This window comes from Esox lucius, chromosome 25 (genome assembly GCF_011004845.1).
Source record: "Esox lucius isolate fEsoLuc1 chromosome 25, fEsoLuc1.pri, whole genome shotgun sequence".
Lineage (NCBI taxonomy): Eukaryota > Metazoa > Chordata > Actinopteri > Esociformes > Esocidae > Esox > Esox lucius.
In genome coordinates, this window is record NC_047593.1 from 12996565 (window position 1) to 13010904 (window position 14340).

Consider the following 14340-nt stretch of genomic DNA (forward strand, 5'->3'; position numbering starts at 1 on the left):
AAACAATAATAATGTCAACTGTTACTATAAAAAATAAAAATAAAACACGAACATGCAACTTTTGATACTCCTGTAATTTGATTTTTTTTTAAGCCTTTGTTGTATTGCTTAAAGAAATGTAAGCTTGTCAAAAACAAGGGAGCAATTGTTGACCCAATTGTTGACCTTCCCAACCCAGAGGGGAGTTGCCAAGATAAGACAAGGTTGTAACTACAAGGTAGATATCACAAAACAGGAAGAAGGAAAATGTGATAAAAAAGAAGCTTAACAACAGAACATCTGGCATCTCGATAGGGTGACTGTGAATTGGAGGTCTGGCGGTTTTGGAAAGGGCTATCGAGGGCTTATTTCGAGGTTCCCGGGGAATCGCTGTGTTGTATACCTGGTGACCTGGCACGTCTTTGACACAGCGATAGGCGACGTCCCCGGGGCAGAGAAGATCAAATGAAGAGGCCGTTCCCCAGAAAATGTGATCTTAATAATACAGCCGTGTTGAGAGCTGCTTCACATTAGTGCAGCTTGACGGCTAGGCTGTGTAAAAGCATTTGGCTCGGCGCTGAATCTGGTGATTGGTTCCCTGGCCTGTTGATTTGGCCAGGCAGAATGTCTGCAACAATAGGGGTGTTCAGAGACTCTAGAATAATCCCAACAGCTAGAAGGTAATTGAGTTTTAACCACTGTAATGTCATATTTATGCACTCACATAACACAATCTTATTGGGTCCGGGCGATTCATCGAGGAAATAGATTCAAACCACCTGTGAAACGATATCTGGAGAAGAACGGATGACAAATAAGGCAGGCATTTGTTTTTGGTTATGATTTCAAGTCAAACATTAAAGATCAAACATTAAAGAGAAAGTGCACCATCAGGTAGACTCCCAATACCAGATGAAGATAATAACTGGGTCAGTCCCAGACCAGTGGAGTCAAGGCAACGTGAGAAATACCTGCTTCAAAGTAAATTATCAAGGTGGTTTTGTTATCTGGCAATCAGTCTGAAAAATCTCAGGAGGTTAAAACTTTCCTTACAGGCTCAGTAGCCAAATCACCAAATCATCATATTTGTCTGCTGTTGCTGAAACCACAGGCTGCACTCAATGCATTGAATGCATAAGAATGCCAAGCAACAATGAAGAAAGTGTGATACGTTTCTAAAGTAAGTCTTTAACACTCACTGAACGCAATATAGGACTATGCTAAATGTATTCACCAGCCTGTTTTTGTTACCTACTCCCAGTATTGAAAAAGGAGCACAACATGTAAACAACGTGAGTTGTGGAAAATGAGAACGATCCAATAATTAAAACAGATTTACTTAACATTGGCAATGGGAACATTACACAAGGCAAGATAACCGTTTAAATTGAAAGATAATGCTTCATTAACAAAGTAGGAATCCAAGAGGTACTAGGCAGGGAACATATGCATGACCTAATGTCCAAAAAACAAAATCAATGATAGAAACATAGAGAGGGAAGAGAGAAAACAGAGAGGGAAGAGGAGAACATAGTAACGACATCTAAGCATAGGAACCAAGAGAATAGCCTAAAACAAGGGCATTTGTCTCATTTATAGCCACTGACCTGATCAAAAAGAGTAAATCATTTATAAATGGAGCGCAATAAGACACCAGAGCCAGACTTGTTGTCACTGTTCATTCCACTCCAATACACATTTAGTGAGACATCACCTTTATACCTCAGTAGCCAAAGGAACTATCTGTTGGAAAAGTGCCCCACCTTACGTCGGAAGTTGACCTGGACAATTGACATTTTGTCAGTTTTACACCAGATTTTTTTTAATCCACCATGCAAATTTGGCAACAAGTCCTGTTCATCAAAATTAAATAACTGTAGTGTACAAACGCTCATAGTTAATCAGCTGATATTGAACAGAGTGGAGATCACACCTTTGTGTCAACAAAACAAAGTTACTAACAAGAGACCCAACATGGATGTACATACAGTACTGTACTTTGTATTCCTAACAGCAAGTTTATATTAGTCATGTATTTTGGTTACTCTATTGGGAGAGAAGTTCCCTCTGAAACGGGGGAGGAATAAATGCCCCTCATTCTTTTGTCTTAGGAGGCAAAGATGATACGCGAGCATCATGTTAGGGCAGGGTCTACGACAGCATACGGGGTAGGTTATGTATACCCAGAACTGTCACCCCTAGTGTTGACGGAATTTACAACAGATTGCATTTTCTTTTTAGCAGCAGACTGGTACTGATTCTGTGGTTCTAAACAAACAGTGCGTCTCCAATCTGAAATCATCATAGGCAAAATACTGTTATGTGTGGCGGATGGGGGGGCGGACTGTGCTATTCCATGGGGTTGAGCGAATGAACGACATAATGAATGACAGGATGCTTGTTGCAGATTCATACACTGGGACCTCAGTTAAGAGAATGTGGTTTGGGTCTTTTATGCAACCCATGTCGTTGTAAACCTCCTCGGCCTGGCACTTCAAGAAACCGGCTCTTATTAAAGGATCACAGGCGGTGCATTGCGATGGGATGGGTTTGGTTCGCCATCACCCTCCTCGTCAGACACAGCCACACATCAATCCAAACACCGTCAGCAGACAGGAGCAGACAGGAGCCCACCCTGAAACTCTGAACGGGATCGAGGGGAGCTATAGACATTACATGCTGTTGTGAAACGGGTGTTTCCCTGTCCCAGCCTGTATAGGATACTGTTGGGGTTAAAGGTGACGCCAGAGAAAAGGCATCCTTTGCTATGTGACCCTGAGGTATCATAGAGTTCTACCAAGATGGGCTATCTGCACCCAGGCCAGATAGACGATAAACAACCGATCCACAGGGCCTGTCTCTTCTAATGCAGAACAGCACCTCTGTTCCAAACAGATGTGATGATGGTTTGGATTGAACTCTAGGACGGCCCAAGACGTTCCAGTAGGTGGCTAACCGTTTGTAGTATGAACACGTTCCCTTCCAGAAAGAGAAATATTATGAGATCCTGGCAGAAGAAATCCAGGGCACACTCATTTTGAGAGTCCCGATATTCATTACACTATCTCTAACTATCAAAATATTATCTGTCCACAGTGGCTGGTTCAGGCTAGGCTGAATGTAATGGTAACAAAAACGAACAATTATTTTAGTAGTAAGGTCACTCCTATAGAATGAAATGGTGTCTCCCACTATGGTCAACTTCAAATGGTTGTTTCCTAAGGCTCGTATGCTCTGTGTGCAATAGCCTGGGGACAATGTCATGTGCTTCCGAAATGAGACTTTCCGGGATGATTTTGCGGTCACAGATCATGCCCTAGCGTAGGACATTTTATTATAACTTTTTTTCATTGCTGGTGATCTGCATTCTCATAAAAAGTCGGACGAACAACACTGGCGGCTTTTCCAGAGTTATTCCATTTTCCTGTGAACCATAGATAAGAACTTAATTACATGTAGTCGTGGGTGGATGACGTGTGACCAGTTTTGTTTCAAGCCCTGCCAAACAAAAAACAATAAGCAACAACCAAGGGTGTATGCTGGAACATTTAGCTTTTACAAAACATACCAGGACCACAGAATAAGAAAAGCATTTAATGAATCATTGAAATTGGCAACATCGTAAGGGGAAAGTCAAGTGCTCAGTCGTCTTGGCCACAATGAGATAGGAGAGGGCAGATGAATTTAAAATCCTGGAGGGAGCATCAAAAGGTTTGTTCATACTTGACTATTATAACCAGAGAGAAAAAGAAGAAATAGGCACAAAACACTGTTTTTAGAGAAGAAACACCACTCCCTGCTACTACACATGTCAGCCATCTTACCAAGGCTTGGCACTCAATTCAATCTGAAGCCTACGGGACAGATAGGCTAATCCACGCTCTTCTGTTCTGCATTGTTAGGCCCCGCCGCTCTGATCACAAACTTTAACATTCCAGGAAGTTCAACTGGAGGCGTTTTGAAAAGGAGCGTGTGTCTGTGTGTCTGTGTGTAGGAGGCTCTGTTTTAAAGAGATGCTTCTGCCGGGCTTTTGGGGGTAATTGTCCTCATCCTCTCATTTGCCTGGAAGACGGATTAGGTCTATTTCCAAAGAGTCAAGGCTTTTCAGTAGGAATTTCGGAAGACAGAACGGCGTTCTGTTGACTCAGAGGACTTAATCGATAACGGTGACCCCACTTCTGCGATCGCGCTGACCACATCAAAAGCAGGGCTCTGGTAATCGCAGGCCACGAAAGGCCTTCCCCTGACTCTAAATCAGACACCCTTCTGATGATGCCATGTCCTCGGCGTTGCCTCGGGCTGTGGAAAACACTGAGAACATACCACTGTGGTCAGCAGTGTGACAGGTCTTTAAAGTCTCTTCCACTGAAGTTTGGCAACTACATGCATGTGCTAGATAGTAAGTCCTTACTGTATGAGGATATTAAACCTGAAGTCTGTTGTTATATATTGATAGAATGTAAAGGCCTACTTTTCTATGGATTGAGATCCTGGCTGGGCTTTCGCTGATCTCCACAATCATGGCCAAAGATTCATCAGAGTGGCATCAAATTAATTCAGACTTTCTCCACCATGGCCGTCTGACACTTACAGTAATCTAAACAGAACATGTAACCTATGTTTATACTTTTAGTTTGAACAGAGCGTGACCAAAAGTCTTGCGCCAGGTATTCCGAAATCCCAGCTTGCATTTGGGTCGGGGGTTGGGGGGGCAGTCTGACAGCTTGCGGTCAAACTCCCCCTTGTGAGATTTATGACGTTCTTGACCAACGTAGCTTATAAATACAATGTCCTAATGATAAACTGAGTTTCCAAATATTCCACTGAATCAATGTGGTCAACCTCGAAATGAAGATAATATCGTGCCGTGGTATTTTTAATGGCACACTTACAGGCAGGCAGTGCGCGGACAGCTAACGATAAATGTGTAAGTGTAATTGTTGTTGCGGTGCCACCCATCCGAAGTGTTGATCGGCTCTGACAGTAATGGCGTTTTAATTGGAGACAGCCAGGCTCGTGTTTGTACACACATATATATATATATATATATATATTTATTATGTACACAGCATACTGTATGTGTGTGTTAGTTATTTATGTGTGCACAACGGCTGTTGTGTCATGCAACATAAATTATATTATATGCGCTCTCAGCACTTTACTGCTGAGGCATCTTTAATAATGTCCCCCACAATTAGATTTTGCATACATTTTGTTTTTCCCTGTGGGCCTTTATACCACTTACAGGATCTGTGTCAAAATACATTTTTCGAATCGGCAGCCAGACAGAAATAATTGAATATATATATATATCTTTTTTTTATTTTTGTACACTATGTGCCTCTTGATGGTACTAAGGGACAGTGAGGCTTCTTTATTGGTGCGGTGCTCCACATGACCCATGGAGATACATAAACAGATGTTTTCCCCGCAAACGTATGAGTCTCTTGACGTGAGGTGGCCAGGGTCAAACCCCAGAGAGAGTCAACAAAAATATCCTCACTACTCCGCCCAGGACAAGCCGTAGAGGTCCCGTGGATGCTATTTAATCAATGAGCCTGCGTGTTTGTTATTAATCCTCAATAGATTTCAATCTGACCACAGATCAGATCTGCCCTGTGTTCGGTTAGGTAGGCCTTTGTTCTTTGGGGCAGCCGCGGTGACATCATTCCTATGCCATCACTCACTGTCAGTGCCAAACCACTGCTCTGCCGGGATTGAATGACGACCACACAATGTACCATTGTCCCCAAACCTGTGACGTAAGCACCAGACAGGAACCCAACATAGAGTCCCATATACTGATTTCATATGTCAGTTTCGATGAGCTGAAGTCCCCTTCAGATCTTTTTTGTTTGTCCCCCTTCACATTCGTGACCACTTACCGAAGTGCTCAACATTCTTTGGCTCATAAAAGAAGTAACTAATTAGCACTATGAGTCAATTTGTTATGACCCATTACAAGCACATTAGCCTACTGCAAGCATCTATCCACCTGAAATGTTAAACAAATAATCTATTTTGAATAGCAACCTAGGTTTACTGACTGCCCTCTGCATTCTTTGGAATTACATTTTTAAATCATCACTGCATGTACAATAAATGAGTGTTTCGTACTATGCTCAGTCAATTAAAAAAAATATGATTTCTAATTTATCAAAACATGAGCCAGCTTCAGCCCTTATGGTTAAACGGGCAGTCAAATCAACTTTGTGACATGACAAAGCACTGCACTGAAGATTCAGTGAAGGGAATATGAGTGCCATACCTTATCCATCACTCGATGCCTGGAGCTAGAACCATTTATACGGCTGAAGAAGCAATGTGGGTTGTTGAGAGAGAGGCTTTGGGAGTGCTGACACCCGGTCGAGGCGACAATTGATTCCAGAAGATCTTCAGGGTGTTGGGGGAAGAATTGTGGGACATATTTCAAATCAAACATACCCACAATTCACTGTACCGCAAGCCTCCGTGTTTGACTCAGAATACCAACTCTGTTATTTTAATGCATGTTTTGATCCAGTTCAATCCTGTGTCACTGAAGGATATTTTGAGGTTTGGACAAGTGTAAAGATATTCTAAAAACGTTCAGCTGGGGGAAGATGTTTCCCGTGAGATATGGAAAATTAGATATCTTGGTCAAGGGGTGGCGGAGCGGCCAACAGTGACAAAACATGCAATCAACGCAAACATTTCCCAGCTAGCATTTAGCCAAAAGAAGAAACAATTTCACACCAGTTAAAAGGCTTTGACCACAGCCTCGTTGGGACAAAAGTCGTACGCAGATCTCCGACATGCACACACAATGGTTGCTTCCCGCTATGCAGGCTATGGACAGGCCAGGACAGATTATAACAGATAACATTGCCTGACAGTGACGCCCGCACACACACACACACACACACACACGCACACAGACACACACACAACCCTAAACCTTACCCTAACCCTAAAATATACCCTTAACTTCAATAATCTAAAATGTGTCTAAATCTAATCTAATCCTGATGCCTAACTAAGTGGTAGTGCCTAAACCTATAGGTAACACAACACATGAACCCTCCTTACAGAGAAGGGTCCATGGGTAACACAACACATGAACCCTCCTCATAGAGAAGGGTCAATGGGTAACACAACACATGAACCCTCCTTACAGAGAAGGGTCCATGGGTAACACAACACATGAACCCTCCTTACAGTGAAGGGTCCATGGGTAACACAACACATGAACCCTCCTTACAGTGAAGGGTCCATGGGTAACACAACACATGAACCCTCCTTACAGAGAAGGGTCCATAGGTAACACAACACATGAACCCTCCTTACAGAGATGGGTCCATGGGTAACACAACACATGAACCCTCCTTACAGTGAAGGGTCAATGGGTAACACAACACATGAACCCTCCTTACAGAGAAGGGTCAATGGGTAACACAACACATGAACCCTCCTTACAGAGAAGGGTCAATGGGTAACACAACACATGAACCCTCCTTACAGGGAAGGGTCAATGGGTAACACAACACATGAACCCTCCTTACAGAGATGGATCCATGGGTAACACAACACATGAACCCTCCTTACAGGGAAGGGTCAATGAGTAACACAACACATGAACCCTCCTTACAGAGAAGGGTCAATGGGTAACACAACACATGAACCCTCCTTACAGTGAAGGGTCAATGGGTAACACAACACATGAACCCTCCTTACAGGGAAGGGTCAATGGGTAACACAACACATGAACCCTCCTTACAGAGATGGATCCATGGGTAACACAACACATGAACCCTCCTTACAGGGAAGGGTCAATGGGTAACACAACACATGAACCCTCCTTACAGGGAAGGGTCAATGGGTAACACAACACATTAACCCTCCTTACAGAGATGGGTCCATGGGTAACACAACACATGAACCCTCCTTACAGAGATGGGTCCATGGGTAACACAACACATGAACCCTCCTTACAGAGAAGGGTCCATGGGTAACACAACACATGAACCCTCCTTACAGAGAAGGGTCAATGGGTAACACAACACATTAACCCTTCTTACAGAGATGGGTCCATGGGTAACACAACACATGAACCCTCCTTACAGAGAAGGGTCAATGGGTAACACAACACATGAACCCTCCATTACAGAGATGGGTCCACGGGTAACACAACACATGAACACTCCTTACAGAGAAGGGTCCATGGGTAACACAACACATGAACCCTCCTTACAGAGATGGATCCATGGGTAACACAACACATGAACCCTCCTTACAGAGAAGGGTCTATGGGTAACACAACACATGAACCCTCCTTACAGAGAAGGGTCAATGGGTAACACAACACATGAACCCTCCTTACAGAGAAGGGTCAATGGGTAACACAACACATGAACCCTCCTTACAGAGATGGGTCCACGGGTAACGCAACACATGAACCCTCCTTACAAAGGAGGGTCCTTGGGTAACACAACACCTAAATCCTCCTTTTCAGAGATGGGTCCATGGGATACACACAACACATGAGTCCTCCTTTATAGAAATGGGACCATGGGTAACCCAAAGCATGAATCCTCTTTATAGAGATGGGATGGTTTTTATTACTAGCACACTATAATCACTCTTGGGCATTGATGTTTCCATTGGTAGGATGTGATTGCTGTCCAGATGGTTGTAGGTGTTACCTTTGACCTGTGAAAGCCTGTTTTGTCTTCCACCCTCAAGAGCCCACACTAAAAAGAAAGGGAACTTAAAAAGGAAGACAGAGTGGCGTGCACAGCGAGTAAAAATATGTTTCCAATTTCACCGCTGTGAACACAAAAACCCAAGCAATTTGTATGTTGTTACGAGGGATAATGGAAGATAAGGTAAAACGGGATGGTCAATCCCGATGACACAATTCAAAAAGTTTGCTTCTTTTTATGTTTTCTTTTCTCTTTTTGTTCAATCCATTACCCTGTAAGAAGTTCCCAGAACAAACGAATACCTAAATGGGCAGCTCTTTCATTTCTCAGGCCATTCATTGAGTTAGCCAAATGCTTGATCTTGCCCACAACATTAGCTCGTCTTTTGTTGGTTATGATTGTGTGGTGACTAGTAAGTTACACACCACTCTCCCTACTCTCTCTCCCTGTCTCTCCCCCTCTCTGTCTCTGTCTCTCCACCAACAGCATCTAATCAGTGTTTGAGCTGACCAATGATGCTTTTTGGGAGGATGAGTATGAAACACACATCCTTCCCCCTCAAAATCCATCCATCTAATTTTCCCTATTCATGTTTAATACACCCAACACCCATTATTTTTCCAACCTCCTTAATCATTCCAATAACTATCCATTCCAAATAATTTGATTAAAAACAAAAAAGGGTTCATATGTCAGCAGCTGTCAAAGAGAGCTTTGTATTTACCCTGTATATAACCTGAAAGGATGAGTCATGCCAATGAAGGAGCCCAGTGGCTAGGAAACAAACACCCGGGATGGAGTCCTTTCATCTAACGATCTGTTCCATTTAATTAAGACAATGACAACTACTGATAACCTTCTGCACAGAAGTGGATAATGTCCTCACGAGATAATTTAACAACTGTATGACTATGGATTGTACCTTTCCCCTTTTATTGAGGTAAACCTTGCTAGAGATAGACCATCAACGGACTTCAACCATAGAGCAGGGGCAGCAACTCAACTTCGACATGTAAAACCTTTCTGGGCCCAATTCCTAGTGATTTGACAGTGGTGAATTATTCTCTGTTTGAATTCCACCCAAAAATACTTGAAGTGCGATTAGGAGTTACAGAGCTACAAAGCCAGAACACATCGCCTCACGAACAGGGAGCGGTCGATTTCATTATCAATAGAAGTGGTGAAATCGGCACATGTTATTTTGCTGTTTTCTTGCCGTGTGTTGAGATGGTTTTATACTCCGTTCAGTTTGAAGAAGTAGTTCTTTGCATCTCCAGTGATTCTCAGTGAACTCGCTAGGATATATATGTCTCCAAAAGGGTTCTTTGACCCACCTCATCGGAGAACCCTTTATAGTTCCTGGAATATTCTTTTTTGTTCCAGTAGAGCCATTTAAGGTTCCATGTAGAATGCTCCGTGGAAAAAGTTTCACATATGGAATCAAAAAGGGTTCGTCAAAGGGTTCTTCTATACGGATAACCGAATAACCCATTCACGTTTGAGCACATTTTCTTCTAAGAGCGTAGAAGCATCACCCTCCCAGTGAAACTCACCAATACCATGTGGACATAAGACGTTCAGGTCAGGTGGCCACCTATAGCTCACTTCTCCCATCATTTATTTTCATACCTCGATCCCCGCCCAGCGTCAAACACAAACTCCGCAGCAAGTTGTCCATTTTGACTCAGTCCAAAGAACATGGACAAAGTATTTATCACCTCCAACAATGTCAGTAGTGGTTTGGGGCAACATGTCAGTGACCAGGCAAAATAAATAAGATTAAAGAAGAGATGGGCCTTTGAGTCCAGCTTTACAAATGGGATCCATGTGTAAGCAGGGACCCTACTGTAACTCCGGCTGGGGTGTTTAACCACACACGGTGTAATAGCTTGTGTGTGCGTGTTCATGTGCAAACGTGTATGTACAATGCAAGAGGTTATGTGCGTGTGCAAGCGTCTGTGTGCGTATAGGTGTGTGTAAGTACACATGTGGATGTACCTTCGAGCTGGTGTGTGTTTGCAGGTGTTAAGTTATAACGCCTGCCAGATGCCAGTTGGGGAACCTTGGTGTAACCTTCCACTGTGAGGAATGACTAGGTGTGAAAGGACTGAGCTGGATTTAATCTCTTAGCCCACTTCTATAAATTAAAGGACACTGGCATTGATGGAGTGTGGACTGATGTTGTATTGACATACGGTCTGTGTTATTTACACGACTGAATGGGATGACGCAGACAAAGGCACTGAGTGATAACAAATGGAGGCCTGCGGGAGACAAGTGGATTTGCGTAACAGATGTCAGTTTTTTGCGACGGCCTGTTGGTCCGCTTGTTGCCCGGCAAAAACACTATCGAATCGAGTGACCTCAGAAAAACCTAGGAAGGCTTAGAGAGCCCGCCCCCCGCCAAGACATCCTACCCAAAGTGGCAACAACTGGACAGACGTTTACAGGAGCGTGCGCCGAAGCCAAATCAGGAGATGTAGACTGTCATCAAACACAGGGCAGCACAGGTTGTCACGTCCCTCCCAAACGCAAGTCAAAGTCACTCCAATATTTAGTCGGGAGAATGCAGTCAGAGGCCTAATTGGGGTTCTGACAACCACATTTGTTATAGTAAGAAACAATTCGCCGGGGTCTGGGTCTTGAGAATGTCTGAATCCCAGTTGACTAGCCAACAATCCGTCCCCATGGGGTGGGGGGGGGGGGGCGTTGGGGGCAGATGTGATGCATATTGGGCACGTTTTGTTAATCAGTCACCGTGTGGTCGGGCCTTTGGAATTAAGCCTCGAGAAAGTGAACAAACCGTTTGCGGTCAACAAACCACCGTACTAAATCGCCCCAAAGAGAAAGTCATCTCCGCAGGCAGCGGAGGAAAAACAAAACGGCCCCTCCTTCCCCTGTAAAGTGGCTCGCAAAATATTTCCCAGAATTGTGACTTATTAAGAAACACGGAGACTATAGGCTGTGTTGCAACCCAATGCAAGCACCCATGACACGGGACTCCAAGTAACAGTTGAAATGCATGGAAAGTGTTTCCATGTACCAGGCACAGAGGACATTATCTAACAGGGAATATGTATTGATATATTTACTTGATACGAGTACAGTGTAGTGTTACAATGCAGTCATGCCGTTATAAATAGTCAGGCTGTCTACACATTGTGTCCTATTGCATTATGTGTGCCTACACACCCGCGTGTTATCTGAGCCAACCAGCGGCAAGCAGATTATAAGGCTAACATAATAAACAACATCCTTTTCTTCATTATAGTAATTACACAGTGTTTGGAAATGATGATGAGCAGTCAGTGTTTTGAGAAAGAAGACCAGCTTCAGATCTCAGGACAGTGAGAGTGTGCAGGTGTGCATTGTCACAGGAAGTCTGATCCTAGATCAGCATATTACTAAATCCTTTAATTTAACCTAACTCCTGAGAAAGGTTTAAGTTTCTGTAAACCAGCCGGGGGTTTAAGCAGTCAGTCTGTCTGCCTCACTGTAATTTACAGTAGAAAGCAAGTGGTGAGCTCAGCCAGACCATCAAACTAGCAAATAAACAGTTAGCCAAGGAGGAAGGAGGAAGTTAAAAGGGAATGAACGTCAGCTATGTACTATACTGAGGTAAAAATCCACTGTAAAAATCTTTATTTCCTGGCAGTTTATGTCTGTTGAATACACTTTTTGGTTCTGCCAACCAGTAAAATGTGATTGTTCAAAATGTTTATAGTTATCATTGTAAAGATAATGGTGAATTATCAAATTCCCACCACAAAATGATAGAAATGTATAAAGGCATTTTTTTTTATTATCTAATATTAGTTTTAATGTGGCTTGAAAAATAATTCTTATTCAACTGTACTAAACAAAAAAAAAGTGATCTTATTTGTTTTGAAATAGTTATTTAAATCATGTTTGCTATTCCAATATAAACATTTAAAAATACATAATAAAAGTGCAGAAATAAGAGACTTCACCTCTTTATGGGTTGCTTTAAAGTTTTTCATCTAGGCAGAAAAACAGTAGTCATATTAAAATTGGATTTTATATTTGACAGCTTAATAGCGCTGGGAGCCAAAGACTGAATTATACCCAGCCAGTATCTTGGCAGTCTGGTGTATTTCTGCAGAGGCAGCAAAGCTGTTTGCATTTGTATTTCTCACTTTGGTGCCTCTCAACACTGCAATTTTTCATGAGTGGGAAAGAGTAGAGTCATAGTAATCAAGCTAATGTTAGCACAATATAGCCACGGTGACAGGTCACATGGAGGTCGGTGGCTGGATGTTTGTTGGCAACGGTAAGTCTCAGGCAATGAGTACAGTTTGGTAACAATACTACCTTATAAATATATACATACTGAAGAATAAAGAAAGATCAGAAAGGTGACCCCAAGGTAACATCAAAATATCTACAAGGCATCTCTTTTTGAAGTTGATGATTTAACTGCAGGAAAAAAAAGCATGATATTGGCCTAAGTTAGAGTTAGGAAGAAGAATAAAAGAATAATAGAAATGCCTGACTGACGTTTGTCAGACCACCTCTAAATGAATCATTGAAACAATGTGTTCTCTGGAAATATAAGTAAAAGGTGGAATTGTTCACCTCAATGCCTGACATCATGTTAGTTGAAAATAAAACACTGCCTTTGAACAAAAGATGGTGGCCAGAGCATTATGGTTTGGGGCTGCTTTTTTACCTCAGGGCTTGGCCAGCTTGCTGTCAGTGCAGTCACCATGTATTCCACATTATACCAGAGAATGCTCGATTAAAATGTAATGCCACCAGTCAAAAATCTAAAGTTGAACCCAAAAACTAGGTCTTACAGCAAGACAATGATCAAAAACACTCAAGCAAATCCACAATATTTGAGACACAGCCCAGATCTTAATCTTATTGAAATGCTGAAGGAGACTTCAAATGGGCCATATATGCAAGAATCATCACAAAGTTTAGGCAGTTATGTAAGGAGGAGTGGGCAAAACATGTCTCCCTCTTTAATGTAAGACAGACAGTTACAGCATGTAAGTCATTTCTGCCTTAGGGCAACACCAGCTACAGGTGGTTTAGAAGTTAACTGCTTATCCGTGAATTGTTTGCTAGCAAAGTGTACATCTCCAGTGTTATTTGAAAAATGTGGTTACAGCTATCTGGCAAATATTCATAAGCCCAAATGGGTAAATAAATACAAAACCTTTCACAGGTCCGTACTTACTTCCTAACAGTACTGAGAGTGAAAGGGTTGGAGGGTCTATAGTACCTTTACTTTTAACAAGCCTATTCCTCAAAAAGAAATGTGAATGTAGCTGGAACCATGATAGTTTGCAATAGGCCCAAGATATGACTTAAAGACACAGCACTGTATTAACTAAACGACCAACTCAGGCATTCCACAACTGTTGTGGCAGTCTTATGAAATTCAGCTCTTCAACTCTTTCTGAACAAACTTGTAGAAAAGTGTTACCTTATCACCCTGATTTTCTGTGAGTTCTACTATTTTATTAAATAATTATGATGTACCATAAGGAGGAATATCTCAAGGACACAATGGCTAGAGACAGCTGAAGTTAGTCTAGGATATGAGAGATCAAATGTATCGTGTTGTCCTAATCTATCGTGTGGACCAGGAAATTAGGCCTTCATTGAATCTTATCCAACACGTTCAACTGTTTGCTATTTCAACATAATT